Here is a 15,178-nt window from a genome sequence, read left to right on the forward strand (position 1 = left end):
GGGTCCTGATAAAGGGTCTTGACCTGAAGTGTTGACGTTTATCCTTCTCCATAGATGCTGCCTGACCTGCTGAGTTCCTCCAGCATTTTCAGTGCATTGCTTGGATTTCCAGTGTAACGCCCTGGATGAGAATTTTACTGCTATGCTGTTCAACTGAAGAACGTTGTGTCAGCCAATCAGGGCGCCGGAATTGGGAGAAGGCCCTAGAGAACGCTGGGCGGAGAGGTTTTTGTGACGGACACTGATGTGGGTGGAAGTCTTTTTGGTGGGAGCTGGGAGAAGACAGGAGGGAAGGTGCTGAGGATGTTGTCCCTGTTGCGTGAGGTGCTTTGTGCAGAGGAATGGCTTCAAGGAGAAAGGACCGACACTCCCGTGAGTTTGTGCAAGATGGATTTTGAGCCACATTCGGAAGGTGGTGTGTGCTCTCAAGCAAACCGTAGGTCCAGCGCGTGAGTTAAAGACAACTTCAAGCTGAGCTCCAACTTATGAGCACGTTGCAATGAGTTAACTGTAATGGGCTGTTTTGTATTTTCTTTCGTTTTTCCTACTAACTGTTCGCTAAAGCTGAGATTTATACATATACTTTCTTTATAATTGTGTGCAGTGTACAATCTGTTATTTCTTGCTGACAGGTAATTGCATGGGGGCAGTATTTACACAGATCAGGGTTCAGGAGGCTGAGACGTCCCAACTTCCCGACTTTGCTGGGACCCAAGTCATATCGACCCTAGACACACGGAGCTTGAGAAAGGTGGCTTTCTCACGGCTGAGTCCAGTGGCTGACGAGCCGCATCTCTAGAGACGCCCGGTAAAAAGGGGTTTCACCAGCATCTGCAGATTTCCTTGACATTGTGAGCCCAAAATTCTCTCCTATTTCAGACTGGCCGACTGATAACTACGTGGTCAATCTGGGCCTCCCCTCATCCTCTGCCTTGCCATGATCTGGTGAAGTTGTACACATGGTCAGTGCGCAGACGCAGTCTCCTGTCATACACATGGTCAGTGTGGGAACGCAGTCTCCTGTCATACACATGGTCAGTGCGCAGACGCAGTCTCCTGTCATACACATGGTCAGTGTGGGAACGCAGTCTCCCATCGTACACGTCAGTGCAATGACGCAGTTTCTTGTACACCCACTCAGTGAGGAGACGGAGTCACCCACGGTACACACAGTCAATGCAGTCCCTCGCATATACACGCTCTCGGTGGAAGGACACCATTTCCTGCTGTACACATGGCCAGTGCCAGGACGCAGTCCCTTGTCACACAAATGATCAGTACCGGGTCGCGTTCTCCAGTCGTACGCACGGTCAGTGTGGAGACCCAGTTCCCTGTCGTACACACAGTTGCTATGGGGACGCATTCTCATGAAGTACACGTAATTAGTCCAGGTACACAGTCTCGTGTCGTAGACATGGTCAGTGCAGGGACCCAGATCATTATAAGACATGGCCAGTGTGGGGATGAATTCCCCTGTTGTACACACAGTCAGTGTGGGGACGCAGTCCCCAGGGCGTAGACACAGTTAGTGGAGGACACTGACTCTTGTCATATACAAGGTCACCTGTTGCACACACGGTTGGGCAGGGACGTAATCCACTATCGTACACACAGGCAATGAGGCGATGCAATACCCTATTTTACACAAGCGCGAGATCACAGTCTGCCGTACACAAGGTCAGTGTAGTGACACAGTCTCTGGACGTACATATGGTCAGTGCGTGACGCCATCTTCTGTCATACACACAGTCAGTGCGGGGACCCAGTACCCCATACTACACACGGTCTGTGTGGGGGACAGACTTCAGTCGTCCACATGATTAGTCCTGATAAGCAGTGCCCCACTGTACACACGGTCAGTGTGTGACGCCATCTCCTGTCGTATGCACAGTCAGTGTGGAGACCCAGTACCCCATCCTACACATGGTCACTATGGGGATGCAGTCTCCTGTTAAACACACAACAGTACAGGACGCAATTCTCTGCGGGACACATGGTTAGTCCGGATATGCAGTCTCATGCTGTAGGCATGGTCAGTGCCGGACGCAGCCCACTATCGTACACACAGAAAAACGCAGGGACACAAAACCCAGTTGTACACAAGGGAAGGGTGGGGGTGCAGTCACGTCGCACACACGATCAGTGCAGGGTCATAATCCCACGTCGTATATACGGACAGTGCAGGGAAGCAGTTTCCTGTTGTACACACGATCAATGCAGTGCCACAGACCGCAGTTGTACACGTGGTCAGTGTACGGGCACAGTCTCCGGTCATACACGAGTCAGTGTGGAGACGCATCTCCTATTGTACACGAGTCAGTGTGGAGACGCAGTCTCCTGTCATACACATGGTTAGTGAGGAGACGCAGGTTCATATAGTACACACAGTTGGTCCTGATGTACAGTCGCCTGTTGTAGAAATGGTCAGCGCAGTGACGCAGTCTGTACACACAGATACTGCAGGGACACAATACCCCGTTGTATGAAAAGGAAGTGCAGGTTCGCAGTCTCCTGTCGTACACGTGGTCAGTGCAGAGAAATAGTCTCCCTTAGTATACACTGGCAGGGCAGGGACGCAGTCTCCTGTCGTATACAAGGTCAGTTGCAGGAATGCAGACTCCCCATGTACACACGGTTAGTGAAGGGATGCAGCCTCCTGTCACACGCGCTGTCAGTGCGCGGACACAGTCTCCTGTCGTACACACGGTTAGTGAAGGGATGCAGCCTCCTGTCACACGTGCTGTCAGTGCACGGACACAGTCTTCTGTCGTTCACAGGGTCACCGTGGGAACACGTTTTTCTGTTGTACACAAAGCAGTATGGGATGCAGTCCCCTGTCGTACACACGGTTAGTCCTGACGTGGAATCTCGTGTCGCAGGTATGGTCAGTGCAGCGACGCAGTCCACTATCGTACAGACAGATAACATGGGGACGCAAAACCCAGTCCTACGCAAGGGAAGTGTGGGGATGCAGTCATGTTGCACACATGATCGGTACAGGGAATGCAGTCCCCTGTTGTACGCACAGGCATTGCGGGGACGCTGTCACCTATCACAAAAATGGTCAGACCCAGGTCAGAGTTTCCGGTTGTACACACAGTCATTGTGAAGACACACGGTTAGTGCAGTGACACAGTCTCCTGTCGTACTCATGGTCAATGTGTGTACGCAGTCTCTTGCTGCACACATGGGGACGCAAAACCCTGTCATACACAAGAGAAGTGCGAGAACACAGTCTGTCGTATACACAGTCTATGCAGGGACGAAGAACCTGTCATACACACTGTACGCAAACTCTTATAGTACACATGGTCAATGCAGAGATGCATTCTCCTGTTGTAGATACTGTTAGTGCAGGGACACAGTCTCCCGTTGTACACATGGCCAGGGCAGGGATGCAGTCCCCTGTCATACACAGTCAGTGTGGGAACGCAGCCCCATGTTGTACACACGGTCAGTATGCGGACAGAGTCTCCAGTTGTGCACACGGTCAGTGTGGTGACACAGTCCCCCATGATACAAATGGACAGTGTAGGGACGCAGTCTCCTATTGTACACAAGGTCAGGGCAGAGACGCGGTCCTCTGTCGAACACAAAGTCAGTGTGGGACGCAGTCACCTGTCGTACACACGGCCGTGCAGGGACGAGGTCCACCATCTTACACACAGACAACGCCGGGACGTAATACCCTGTCGTACACAAGAGAAGAGCAGTTCATCACACACACTGTCGGTACGCGGACACAGTCTCCTATAGTACACACGGTCAGTGCAGGGACGCATTCCCCTGTCGTACACACTGTCAGTGCAGGGACCCAGAACCCCATCCGGCACACAGTCAGTGGGGAGACGTAGTCTCCTGTCATACACACAGAAGCGCTGGATGCAGCCCCCTGTAGTACACACGGGTCGTCCTGATATGCGATCTCGTGTCGAAGATATGGTCAGTGCAGTACCGCAGTCCACTATCGTACACATGGATAATGCAGGGACGCAAAACTCAGTCGTACACGAGGGAAGTGCGGAGACTCAGTCACATTGCACACACGATCAGCGTGGGGACGCAATCCCATGTCATACACGGACAGTGTTGAGAAGCAGTCCCCTGCACTACGCACAGTCATTGTGGGGACGCAGTCCTCTGTTGTACTCATGCTCAGTGAAAGGATAAAGGCTTGTTGTACACTCAGTCAAGGCATGGAACCAGGCCCATGTCATAAACAAAGTCAGAGTGAGGACGCAGTCCCCCATCATACACACGGTCAGTGCGCTGCTGCAGTCCACAGTCGTAAACGCGGTCAGTGCACGGACATAGTCTCCTGTCATACACAAAGTCAGTGCGGAGACGTGGGCTCCTGTCGTACACACGGGTAGTGCGGGGACATAGTCTCCTGTCATACACAAAGTCAGTGCGGAGACGTGGGCTCCTGTCGTACACACGGTCAGTGCACGGACATAGTCTCCTGTCATACACAAAGTCAGTGCGGAGACTGGGCTCCTGTCGTACACACGGTCAGTGCGCGGACATAGTCTCCTGTCAAACACAAAGTCAGTGTGGAGATGTGGGCTCCTGTCGTACACACGGGTAGTGCGGGGACATAGTCTCCAGTCAAACACAAAGTCAGTGCACGGACATAGACTCCTGTCATACACAAAGTCAGTGGGGAGACGTGGGCTCCTGTCGTACACACGGTCAGTGCCCGGACATAGTCTCCTGTCATACACAAAGTCAGTGAGGAGACGTGGGCTCCTGTCGTACACACGGTCAGTGCACGGACATAGTCTCGTGTCAAACACAAAGTCAGTGCGGAGACGTGGGCTCCTGTCGTACACACGGTCAGTGCACGGACATAGTCTCCTGTCATACACAAAGTCAGTGCGGAGACGTGGGCTCCTGTCGTACACACGGTCAGTGCACGGACATAGTCTCCTGTCATACACAAAGTCAGTGCGGAGATGTGGGCTCCTGTCGTACACACGGTCAGTGCACGGACATAGTCTCCTGTCATACACAAAGTCAGTGCGGAGACGTGGGCTCCTGTCGTACACACGGGTAGTGCGGGGACATAGTCTCCTGTCAAACACAAAGTCAGTGCACGGACATAGACTCCTGTCATACACAAAGTCAGTGCGGAGACGTGGGCTCCTGTCGTACACACGGGCAGTGCGCGTACATAGTCTCCTGTCAAACACAAAGTCAGTGTGGAGATGTGGGCTCCTGTCGTACACACGGGTAGTGCGGGGACATAGTCTCCTGTCAAACACAAAGTCAGTGCACGGACATAGACTCCTGTCATACACAAAGTCAGTGGGGAGACGTGGGCTCCTGTCGTACACACGGTCAGTGCCCGGACATAGTCTCCTGTCATACACAAAGTCACTTCGGAGACGTGGGCTCCTGTCGTACACACGGTCAGTGCACGGACATAGTCTCCTGTCAAACATAAAGTCAGTGCGGAGACGTGGGCTCCTGTCGTACACACGGTCAGTGCACGGACATAGTCTCGTGTCAAACACAAAGTCAGTGCGGAGACGTGGGCTCCAGTCGTACACACGGTCAGCGCACGGACATAGTCTCGTGTCAAACACAAAGTCAGTGCGGAGACGTGGGCTCCTGTCGTACACGGTCAGTGCACGGACATAGTCTCCTGTCATACACAAAGTCAGTGCGGAGATGTGGGCTCCTGTCGTACACACGGTCAGTGCACGGACATAGTCTCCTGTCAAACACAAAGTCAGTGCGGAGACGTGGGCTCCTGTCGTACACACGGTCAGTGCGCAGACAATAGTCTCCTGTCATACACAAAGTCAGTGCGGAGAGGTGGGCTCCTGTCGTACACACGGTCAGTGCACGGACATAGTCTCCTGTCATACACAAAGTCAGTGCGGAGACGTGGGCTCCTGTCGTACACACGGTCAGTGCGCAGACAATAGTCTCCTGTCATACACAAAGTCAGTGCGGAGAGGTGGGCCCCTGTCGTACACACGGTCAGTGCACGGACATCGTCTCCTGTCATACACAAAGTCAGTGTGGAGACATGGGCTCCTGTCGTACACACGGTCAGTGGACGGACATAGTCTCCTGTCATACACAAAGTCAGTGCGGAGACGTGGGCTCCTGTCGTACACACGGGTAGTGCGCGAACATAGTCTCCTGTCATACACAAAGTCAGTGCGGAGACGTGGGCTCCTGTCATACACACGGTCAGTGGACGGACATAGTCTCCTGTCATACACAAAGTCAGTGCGGAGACGTGGGCTCCTGTCGTACACACGGGTAGTGCGGGGACATAGTCTCCTGTCATACACAAAGTCAGTGCGGAGACGTGGGCTCCTGTCGTACACGCGGTCAGTGCACGGACATAGTCTCCTGTCATACACAAAGTCAGTGTGGAGACATGGGCTCCTGTCGTACACACGGTCAGTGGACGGACATAGTCTCCTGTCAAACACAAAGTCAGTGCGGAGACGTGGGCTCCTGTCGTACACACGGGTAGTGCGCGGACATAGTCTCCTGTCAAACACAAAGTCAGTGCGGAGACGTGGGCTCCTGTCGTACACACGGTCAGTGCACGGACATAGTCTCCTGTCATACACAAAGTCAGTGCGGAGACGTGGGCTCCTGTCGTACACACGGTCAGTGCGCGGACATAGTCTCCTGTCATACACAAAGTCAGTGCGGAGACGTGGGCTCCTGTCGTACACACGGGTAGTGCGGGGACATAGTCTCCTGTCATACACAAAGTCAGTGCGGAGACGTGGGCTCCTGTCCTACACACGGTCAGTGCACGGACATAGTCTCCTGTCAAACACAAAGTCAGTGCGGAAACGTGGGCTCCGGTTGTACACACGGGTAGTGCGGGGTCATAGTCTCCTGTCATACACAAAGTCAGTGCGGAGACGTGGGCTCCTGTCGTACACACGGGTAGTGCGGGGACATAGTCTCCTGTCATACACAAAGTCAGTGCGGAGACGTGGGCTCCTGTCGTACACACGGGTAGTGCGGGGACATAGTCTCCTGTCATACACAAAGTCAGTGCGGAGACGTGGGCTCCTGTTGTACACACGGGTAGTGCGGGGACATAGTCTCCTGTCAAACACAAAGTCAGTGCGGAGACGTGGGCTCCTGTCGTACACGCAGTCAGTGCACGGACATAGTCTCCTGTCATACACAAAGTCAGTGCGGAGACGTGGGCTGCTGTCGTACACACGGTCAGTGCACGGACATAGTCTCCTGTCAAACACAAAGTCAGTGCGGAGACGTGGGCTCCTGTCGTACACGCAGTCAGTGCACGGACATAGTCTCCTGTCAAACACAAAGTCAGTGCGGAGATGTGGGCTCCTGTCTTACACGCGGTCAGTGCACGGACATAGTCTCCTGTCAAACACAAAGTCAGTGCGGAGACGTGGGCTCCTGTCGTACACACGGGTAGTGCGCGGACATAGTCTCCTGTCAAACACAAAGTCAGTGCGGAGACGTAGGCTCCTGTCGTACACACGGGTAGTGCGGGGACATAGTCTCCTGTCATACACAAAGTTAGTGCGGAGACGTGGGCTCCTGTCGTACACACGGTCAGTGCACGGACATAGTCTCCTGTCAAACACAAAGTCAGTGCGGAGATGTGGGCTCCTGTCATACACGCGGTCAGTGCACGGACATAGTCTCCTGTCATACACAAAGTCAGTGCGGAGATGTGGGCTCCTGTCGTACACACGGTCAGTGCGCGGACATAGTCTCCTGTCAAACACAAAGTCAGTGCACGGACATAGACTCCTGTCATACACAAGGTCAGTGCGGAGACGTGGGATCCTGTCGTACACACGGTCAGTGCGCGGACATAGTCTCCTGTCAAACACAAAGTCAGTGTGGAGATGTGGGCTCCTGTCGTACACACGGGTAGTGCGGGGACATAGTCTCCTGTCATACACAAAGTCAGTGCGGAGACGTGGGCTCCTGTCGTACACAGGGTCAGTGCCCGGACATAGTCTCCTGTCATACACAAAGTCAGTGAGGAGACGTGGGCTCCTGTCGTACACACGGTCAGTGCACGGACATAGTCTCGTGTCAAACACAAAGTCAGTGCGGAGACGTGGGCTCCTGTCGTACACACGGTCAGTGCACGGACATAGTCTCGTGTCAAACACAAAGTCAGTGCGGAGACGTGTGCTCCTGTCGTACACACGGTCAGTGCACGGACATAGTCTCCTGTCATACACAAAGTCAGTGCGGAGATGTGGGCTCCTGTCGTACACACGGGTAGTGCGGGGACATAGTCTCCTGTCAAACACAAAGTCAGTGCACGGACATAGACTCCTGTCATACACAAAGTCAGTGCGGAGACGTGGGCTCCTGTCGTACACACGGGCAGTGCGCGGACATAGTCTCCTGTCAAACACAAAGTCAGTGTGGAGATGTGGGCTCCTGTCGTACACACGGGTAGTGCGGGGACATAGTCTCCTGTCAAACACAAAGTCAGTGCACGGACATAGACTCCTGTCATACACAAAGTCAGTGCGGAGACGTGGGCTCCTGTCGTACACACGGTCAGTGTGTACAAACATAGTCTCCTGTCAAACACAAAGTCAGTGCGGAGACGTGGGCTCCTGTCGTACACACGGTCAGTGCACGGACATAGACTCGTGTCAAACACAAAGTCAGTGCGGAGACGTGGGCTCCTGTCGTACACACGGTCAGTGCACGGACATAGTCTCGTGTCAAACACAAAGTCAGTGCGGAGACGTGGGCTCCTGTCGTACACACGGTCAGTGCACGGACATAGTCTCCTGTCATACACAAAGTCAGTGCGGAGACGTGGGCTCCTGTCGTACACACGGGTAGTGCGGGGACATAGTCTCCTGTCATACACAAAGTCAGTGCGGAGACGTGGGCTCCTGTCATACACACGGGTAGTGCGGGGACATAGTCTCCTGTCATACACAAAGTCAGTGCGGAGACGTGGGCTCCTGTCGTACACACGGGTAGTGCGGGGACATAGTCTCCTGTCATACACAAAGTCAGTGCGGAGACGTGGGCTCCTGTCGTACACACGGGTAGTGCGGGGACATAGTCTCCTGTCATACACAAAGTCAGTGCGGAGACGTGGGCTCCTGTCGTACACACGGTCAGTGCGGGGACATAGTCTCCTGTCATACACAAAGTCAGTGCGGAGACGTGGGCTGCTGTCGTACACACGGTCAGTGGACGGACATAGTCTCCTGTCATACACAAAGTCAGTGCGGAAACGTGGGCTCCTGTCGTACACACGGGTAGTGCGCGGACATAGTCTCCTGTCAAACACAAAGTCAGTGCGGAGATGTGGGCTCCTGTCTTACACGCGGTCAGGGCACGGACATAGTCTCCTGTCAAACACAAAGTCAGTGCGGAGACGTGGGCTCCTGTCGTACACACGGGTAGTGCGCGGACATAGTCTCCTGTCAAACACAAAGTCAGTGCGGAGACGTGGGCTCCTGTCGTACACACGGGTAGTGCGGGGACATAGTCTCCTGTCATACACAAAGTTAGTGCGGAGACGTGGGCTCCTGTCGTACACACGGTCAGTGCACGGACATAGTCTCCTGTCAAACACAAAGTCAGTGCGGAGATGTGGGCTCCTGTCGTACACGCGGTCAGTACACGGACATAGTCTCCTGTCATACACAAAGTCAGTGCGGAGATGTGGGCTCCTGTCGTACACACGGTCAGTGCGCGGACATAGTCTCCTGTCAAACACAAAGACAGTGCACGGACATAGACTCCTGTCATACACAAGGTCAGTGCGGAGACGTGGGCTCCTGTCGTACACACGGTCAGTGCGCGGACATAGTCTCCTGTCAAACACAAAGTCAGTGTGGAGATGTGGGCTCCTGTCGTACACACGGGTAGTGCGGGGACATAGTCTCCTGTCAAACACAAAGTCAGTGCACGGACATAGACTCCTGTCATACACAAAGTCAGTGCGGAGACGTGGGCTCCTGTCGTACACACGGTCAGTGCCCGGATATAGTCTCCTGTCTTACACAAAGTCAGTGAGGAGACGTGGGCTCCTGTCGTACACACGGTCAGTGCACGGACATAGTCTCCTGTCAAACACAAAGTCAGTGCGGAGACGTGGGCTCCTGTCGTACACACGGTCAGTGTGTACGAACATAGTCTCCTGTCAAACACAAAGTCAGTGCGGAGACGTGGGCTCCTGTCGTACACACGGTCAGTGCACGGACATAGAGTGGTGTCAAACACAAAGTCAGTGCGGAGACGTGGGCTCCTGTCGTACACACGGTCTGTGCACGGACATAGTCTCGTGTCAAACACAAAGTCAGTGCGGAGACGTGGGCTCCTGTCGTACACACGGTCAGTGCACGGACATAGTCTCCTGTCATACACAAAGTCAGTGCGGAGACGTGGGCTCCAGTCGTACACACGGTCAGTGCACGGACATCGTCTCCTGTCATACACAAAGTCAGTGCGGAGACGTGGGCTCCTGTCGTACACACGGGTAGTGCGGGGACATAGTCTCCTGTCATACACAAAGTCAGTGCGGAGACGTGGGCTCCTGTTGTACACACGGGTAGTGCGGGGACATAGTCTCCTGTCAAACACAAAGTCAGTGCGGAGACGTGGGCTCCTGTCGTACACGCAGTCAGTGCACAGACATAGTCTCCTGTCATACACAAAGTCAGTGCGGAGACGTGGGCTCCTGTCGTACACACGGTCAGTGCGGGGACATAGTCTCCTGTCATACACAAAGTCAGTGCGGAGACGTGGGCTGCTGTCGTACACACGGTCAGTGGACGGACATAGTCTCCTGTCATACACAAAGTCAGTGCGGAGACGTGGGCTCCTGTCGTACACACGGGTAGTGTGCGGACATAGTCTCCTGTCAAACACAAAGTCAGTACGGAGACGTGGGCTCCTGTCGTACACACGGTCAGTGCACGGACACAGACTCGTGTCAAACACAAAGTCAGTGCGGAGACGTGGGCTCCTGTCGTACACACGGTCAGTGCACGGACATAGTCTTGTGTCAAACACAAAGTCAGTGCGGAGATGTGGGCTCCTGTCTTACACGCGGTCAGTGCACGGACATAGTCTCCTGTCAAACACAAAGTCAGTGCGGAGACGTGGGCTCCTGTCGTACACACGGGTAGTGCGCGGACATAGTCTCCTGTCAAACACAAAGTCAGTGCGGAGACGTGGGCTCCTGTCGTACACACGGGTAGTGCGGGGACATAGTCTCCTGTCATACACAAAGTTAGTGCGGAGACATGGGCTCCTGTCGTACACACGGTCAGTGCACGGACATAGTCTCCTGTCAAACAAAAAGTCAGTGCGGAGATGTGGGCTCCTGTCGTACACGCGGTCAGTGCACGGACATAGTCTCCTGTCATACACAAAGTCAGTGCACGGACATACTCTCCTGTCATACACAAAGTCAGTGCGGAGATGTGGGCTCCTGTCGTACACACGGTCAGTGCGCGGACATAGTCTCCTGTCAAACACAAAGTCAGTGCACGGACATAGACTCCTGTCATACACAAGGTCAGTGCGGAGACATGGGATCCTGTCGTACACACGGTCAGTGCGCGGACATAGTCTCCTGTCAAACACAAAGTCAGTGCACGGACATAGACTCCTGTCAAACACAAAGTCAGTGCGGAGACGTGGGCTCCTGTCGTACACACGGGTAGTGCGGGGACATAGTCTCCTGTCATACACAAAGTCAGTGCGGAGACGTGGGCTCCTGTCGTACACACGGTCAGTGCACGGACATAGTCTCCTGTCAAACACAAAGTCTGTGCGGAGACGTGGGCTCCTGTCGTACACGCAGTCAGTGCACGGACATAGTCTCCTGTCATACACAAAGTCAGTGCGGAGACGTGGGCTCCTGTCGTACACACGGTCAGTGCACGGACATAGTCTCCTGTCATACACAAAGTCAGTGCGGAGACGTGGGCTCCTGTCGTACACACGGTCAGTGCACGGACATAGTCTCCTGTCAAACACAAAGTCAGTGCACGGACATAGTCTCCTGTCATACACAAAGTCAGTGCGGAGACGTGGGCTCCTGTCGTACACACGGTCAGTGCACGGACATAGTCTCCTGTCATACACAAAGTCAGTGCGGAGACGTAGGCTCCTGTCGTACACACGGTCAGTGCACGGACATAGTCTCCTGTCATACACAAAGTCAGTGCGGAGACGTGGGCTCCTGTTGTACACACGGGTAGTGCGGGGACATAGTCTCCTATCAAACACAAAGTCAGTGCGGAGACGTGGGCTCCTGTCGTACACGCAGTCAGTGCACGGACATAGTCTCCTGTCATACACAAAGTCAGTGCGGAGACGTGGGCTCCTGTCGTACACACGGTCAGTGCGGGGACATAGTCTCCTGTCATACACAAAGTCAGTGCGGAGACGTGGGCTCCTGTCGTACACACGGTCAGTGGACGGACATAGTCTCCTGTCATACACAAAGTCAGTGCGGAGACGTGGGCTCCTGTCGTACACACGGGTAGTGCGCGGACATAGTCTCCTGTCAAACACAAAGTCAGTGCGGAGACGTGGGCTCCTGTCGTACACACGGGTAGTGCGGGGACATAGTCTCCTGTCATACACAAAGTTAGTGCGGAGACGTGGGCTCCTGTCGTACACGCGGTCAGTGCACGGACATAGTCTCCTGTCAAACACAAAGTCAGTGCGGAGATGTGGGCTCCTGTCGTACACGCGGTCAGTGCACAGACATAGTCTCCTGTCATACACAAAGTCAGTGCGGAGATGTGGGCTCCTGTCGTACACACGGTCAGTGCGCGGACATAGTCTCCTGTCATACACAAAGTCAGTGCGGAGATGTGGGCTCCTGTCGTACACGCGGTCAGTGCGCGGACATAGTCTCCTGTCAATCACAAAGTCAGTGCAGAGACGTGTGCTCCTGTCGTACACACGGGTAGTGCGCGGACATAGTCTCCTGTCATACACAAAGTCAGTGCGGAGACGTGGGTTCCTGTCGTACACACGGGTAGTGCGCGGACATAGTCTCCTGTCAAACACAAAGTCAGTGCGGAGACGTGGGCTCCTGTCGTACACGCGGTCAGTGCGGGGACATAGTCTCCTGTCATACACAAAGTCAGTGCGGAGACGTGGGCTCCTGTCGTACACACGGTCAGTGCACGGACATAGTCTCCTGTGAAACACAAAGTCTGTGCGGAGACGTGGGCTCCTGTCGTACACGCAGTCAGTGCACGGACATAGTCTCCTGTCATACACAAAGTCAGTGCGGAGACGTGGGCTCCTGTCGTACACACGGTCAGTGCACGGACATACTCTCCTGTCATACACAAAGTCAGTGCGGAGACGTGGGCTCCTGTCGTACACACGGTCAGTGCACGGACATAGTCTCCTGTCATACACAAAGTCAGTGCGGAGACGTGGGCTCCTGTCGTACACACGGGTAGTGCGGGGACATAGTCTCCTGTCATACACAAAGTCAGTGCGGAGACGTGGGCTCCTGTCGTACACACGGTCAGTGCACGGACATAGTCTCCTGTCAAACACAAAGTCAGTGCGGAGACGTGGGCTCCTGTCGTACACGCGGGTAGTGCGCGGACATAGTCTCCTGTCAAACACAAAGTCAGTGCGGAGACGTGGGCTCCTGTCGTACACGCGGGTAGTGCGCGGAGATAGTCTCCTGTCAAACACAAAGTCAGTGCGGAGACGTGGGCTCCTGTCGTACACGCGGGTAGTGCGGGGACATAGTCTCCTGTCATACACAAAGTCAGTGCGGAGACGTGGGCTCCTGTCGTACACGCGGTCAGTGCGGGGACATAGTCTCCTGTCATACACAAAGTCAGTGCAGAGACGTGGGCTCCTGTCGTACACGCGGTCAGTGCGGGGACATAGTCTCCTGTCATACACAAAGTCAGTGCGGAGACGTGGGCTCCTGTCGTACACGCGGTCAGTGCGGGGACATAGTCTCCTGTCATACACAAAGTCAGTGCGGAGACGTGGGCTCCTGTGGTACACGCGGTCAGTGCACGGACATAGTCTCCTGTCAAACACAAAGTCAGTGCGGAGACGTGGGCTCCTGTGGTACACTCGGTCAGTGCACGGACATAGTCTCCTGTCAAACACAAAGTCAGTGCGGAGACGTGGGCTCCTGTGGTACACACGGTCAGTGCACGGACATAGTCTCCTGTCAAACACAAAGTCAGTGCGGAGACGTGGGCTCCTGTCGTACACACGGTCAGTGCACGGACATAGTCTCCTGTGATACACAAAGTCAGTGCGGAGACGTGGGCTCCTGTCGTACACACGGTCAGTGCACGGACATAGTCTCCTGTCAAACACAAAGTCAGTGCACGGACATAGTCTCCTGTCATACACAAAGTCAGTGCGGAGACGTGGGCTCCTGTCGTACACACGGTCAGTGCACGGACATAGTCTCCCGTCATACACAAAGTCAGTGCGGAGACGTGGGCTCCTGTCGTACACACGGTCAGTGCGCAGACAATAGTCTCCTGTCATACACAAAGTCAGTGCGGAGAGGTGGGCTCCTGTCGTACACACGGTCAGTGCACGGACATCGTCTCCTGTCATACACAAAGTCAGTGTGGAGACATGGGCTCCTGTCGTACACACGGTCAGTGGTCGGACATAGTCTCCTGTCATACACAAAGTCAGTGCGGAGACGTGAGCTCCTGTCGTACACACGGGTAGTGCGCGGACATAGTCTCCTGTCAAACACAAAGTCAGTGCGGAGACGTGGGCTCCTGTCGTACACACGGTTAGTGCGCGGACATAGTCTCCTGTCAAACACAAAGTCAGTGCGGAGACGTGGGCTCCTGTCGTACACACGGGTAGTGCGGGGACATAGTCTCCTGTCATACACAAAGTCAGTGCGGAGACGTGGGCTCCTATCGTACACACGGTCAGTGCACGGACATAGTCTCCTGTCATACACAAAGTCAGTGCGGAGACGTGGGCTCCTGTCGTACACATGGTCAGTGCACGGACATAGTCTCCTGTCATACACAAAGTCAGTGCGGAGACGTGGGCTCCTGTCGTACACACGGTCAGTGCGCGGACAATATTCTCCTGTCATACACAAAGTCAGTGCGGAGACGTGGGCTCCTGTCGTACACATGGTCAGTGCACGGACATAGTCTCCTGTCAATCACAAAGTCAG

The 15,178-nt window shown here is 54.4% G+C and overlaps 1 protein-coding gene across 3 annotated transcripts in view; it reads right to left on the reverse strand.

The window, feature by feature from the left end:
* Positions 1 to 15,178, reverse strand: part of LOC140719351 (SH3 and multiple ankyrin repeat domains protein 1-like) — a 512,322-nt gene that overhangs the window by 278,047 nt on the left and 219,097 nt on the right. The window lies entirely within an intron of this gene.

The sequence above is a fragment of the Hemitrygon akajei genome, chromosome 31 (genome assembly GCF_048418815.1).
Source record: "Hemitrygon akajei chromosome 31, sHemAka1.3, whole genome shotgun sequence".
Lineage (NCBI taxonomy): Eukaryota > Metazoa > Chordata > Chondrichthyes > Myliobatiformes > Dasyatidae > Hemitrygon > Hemitrygon akajei.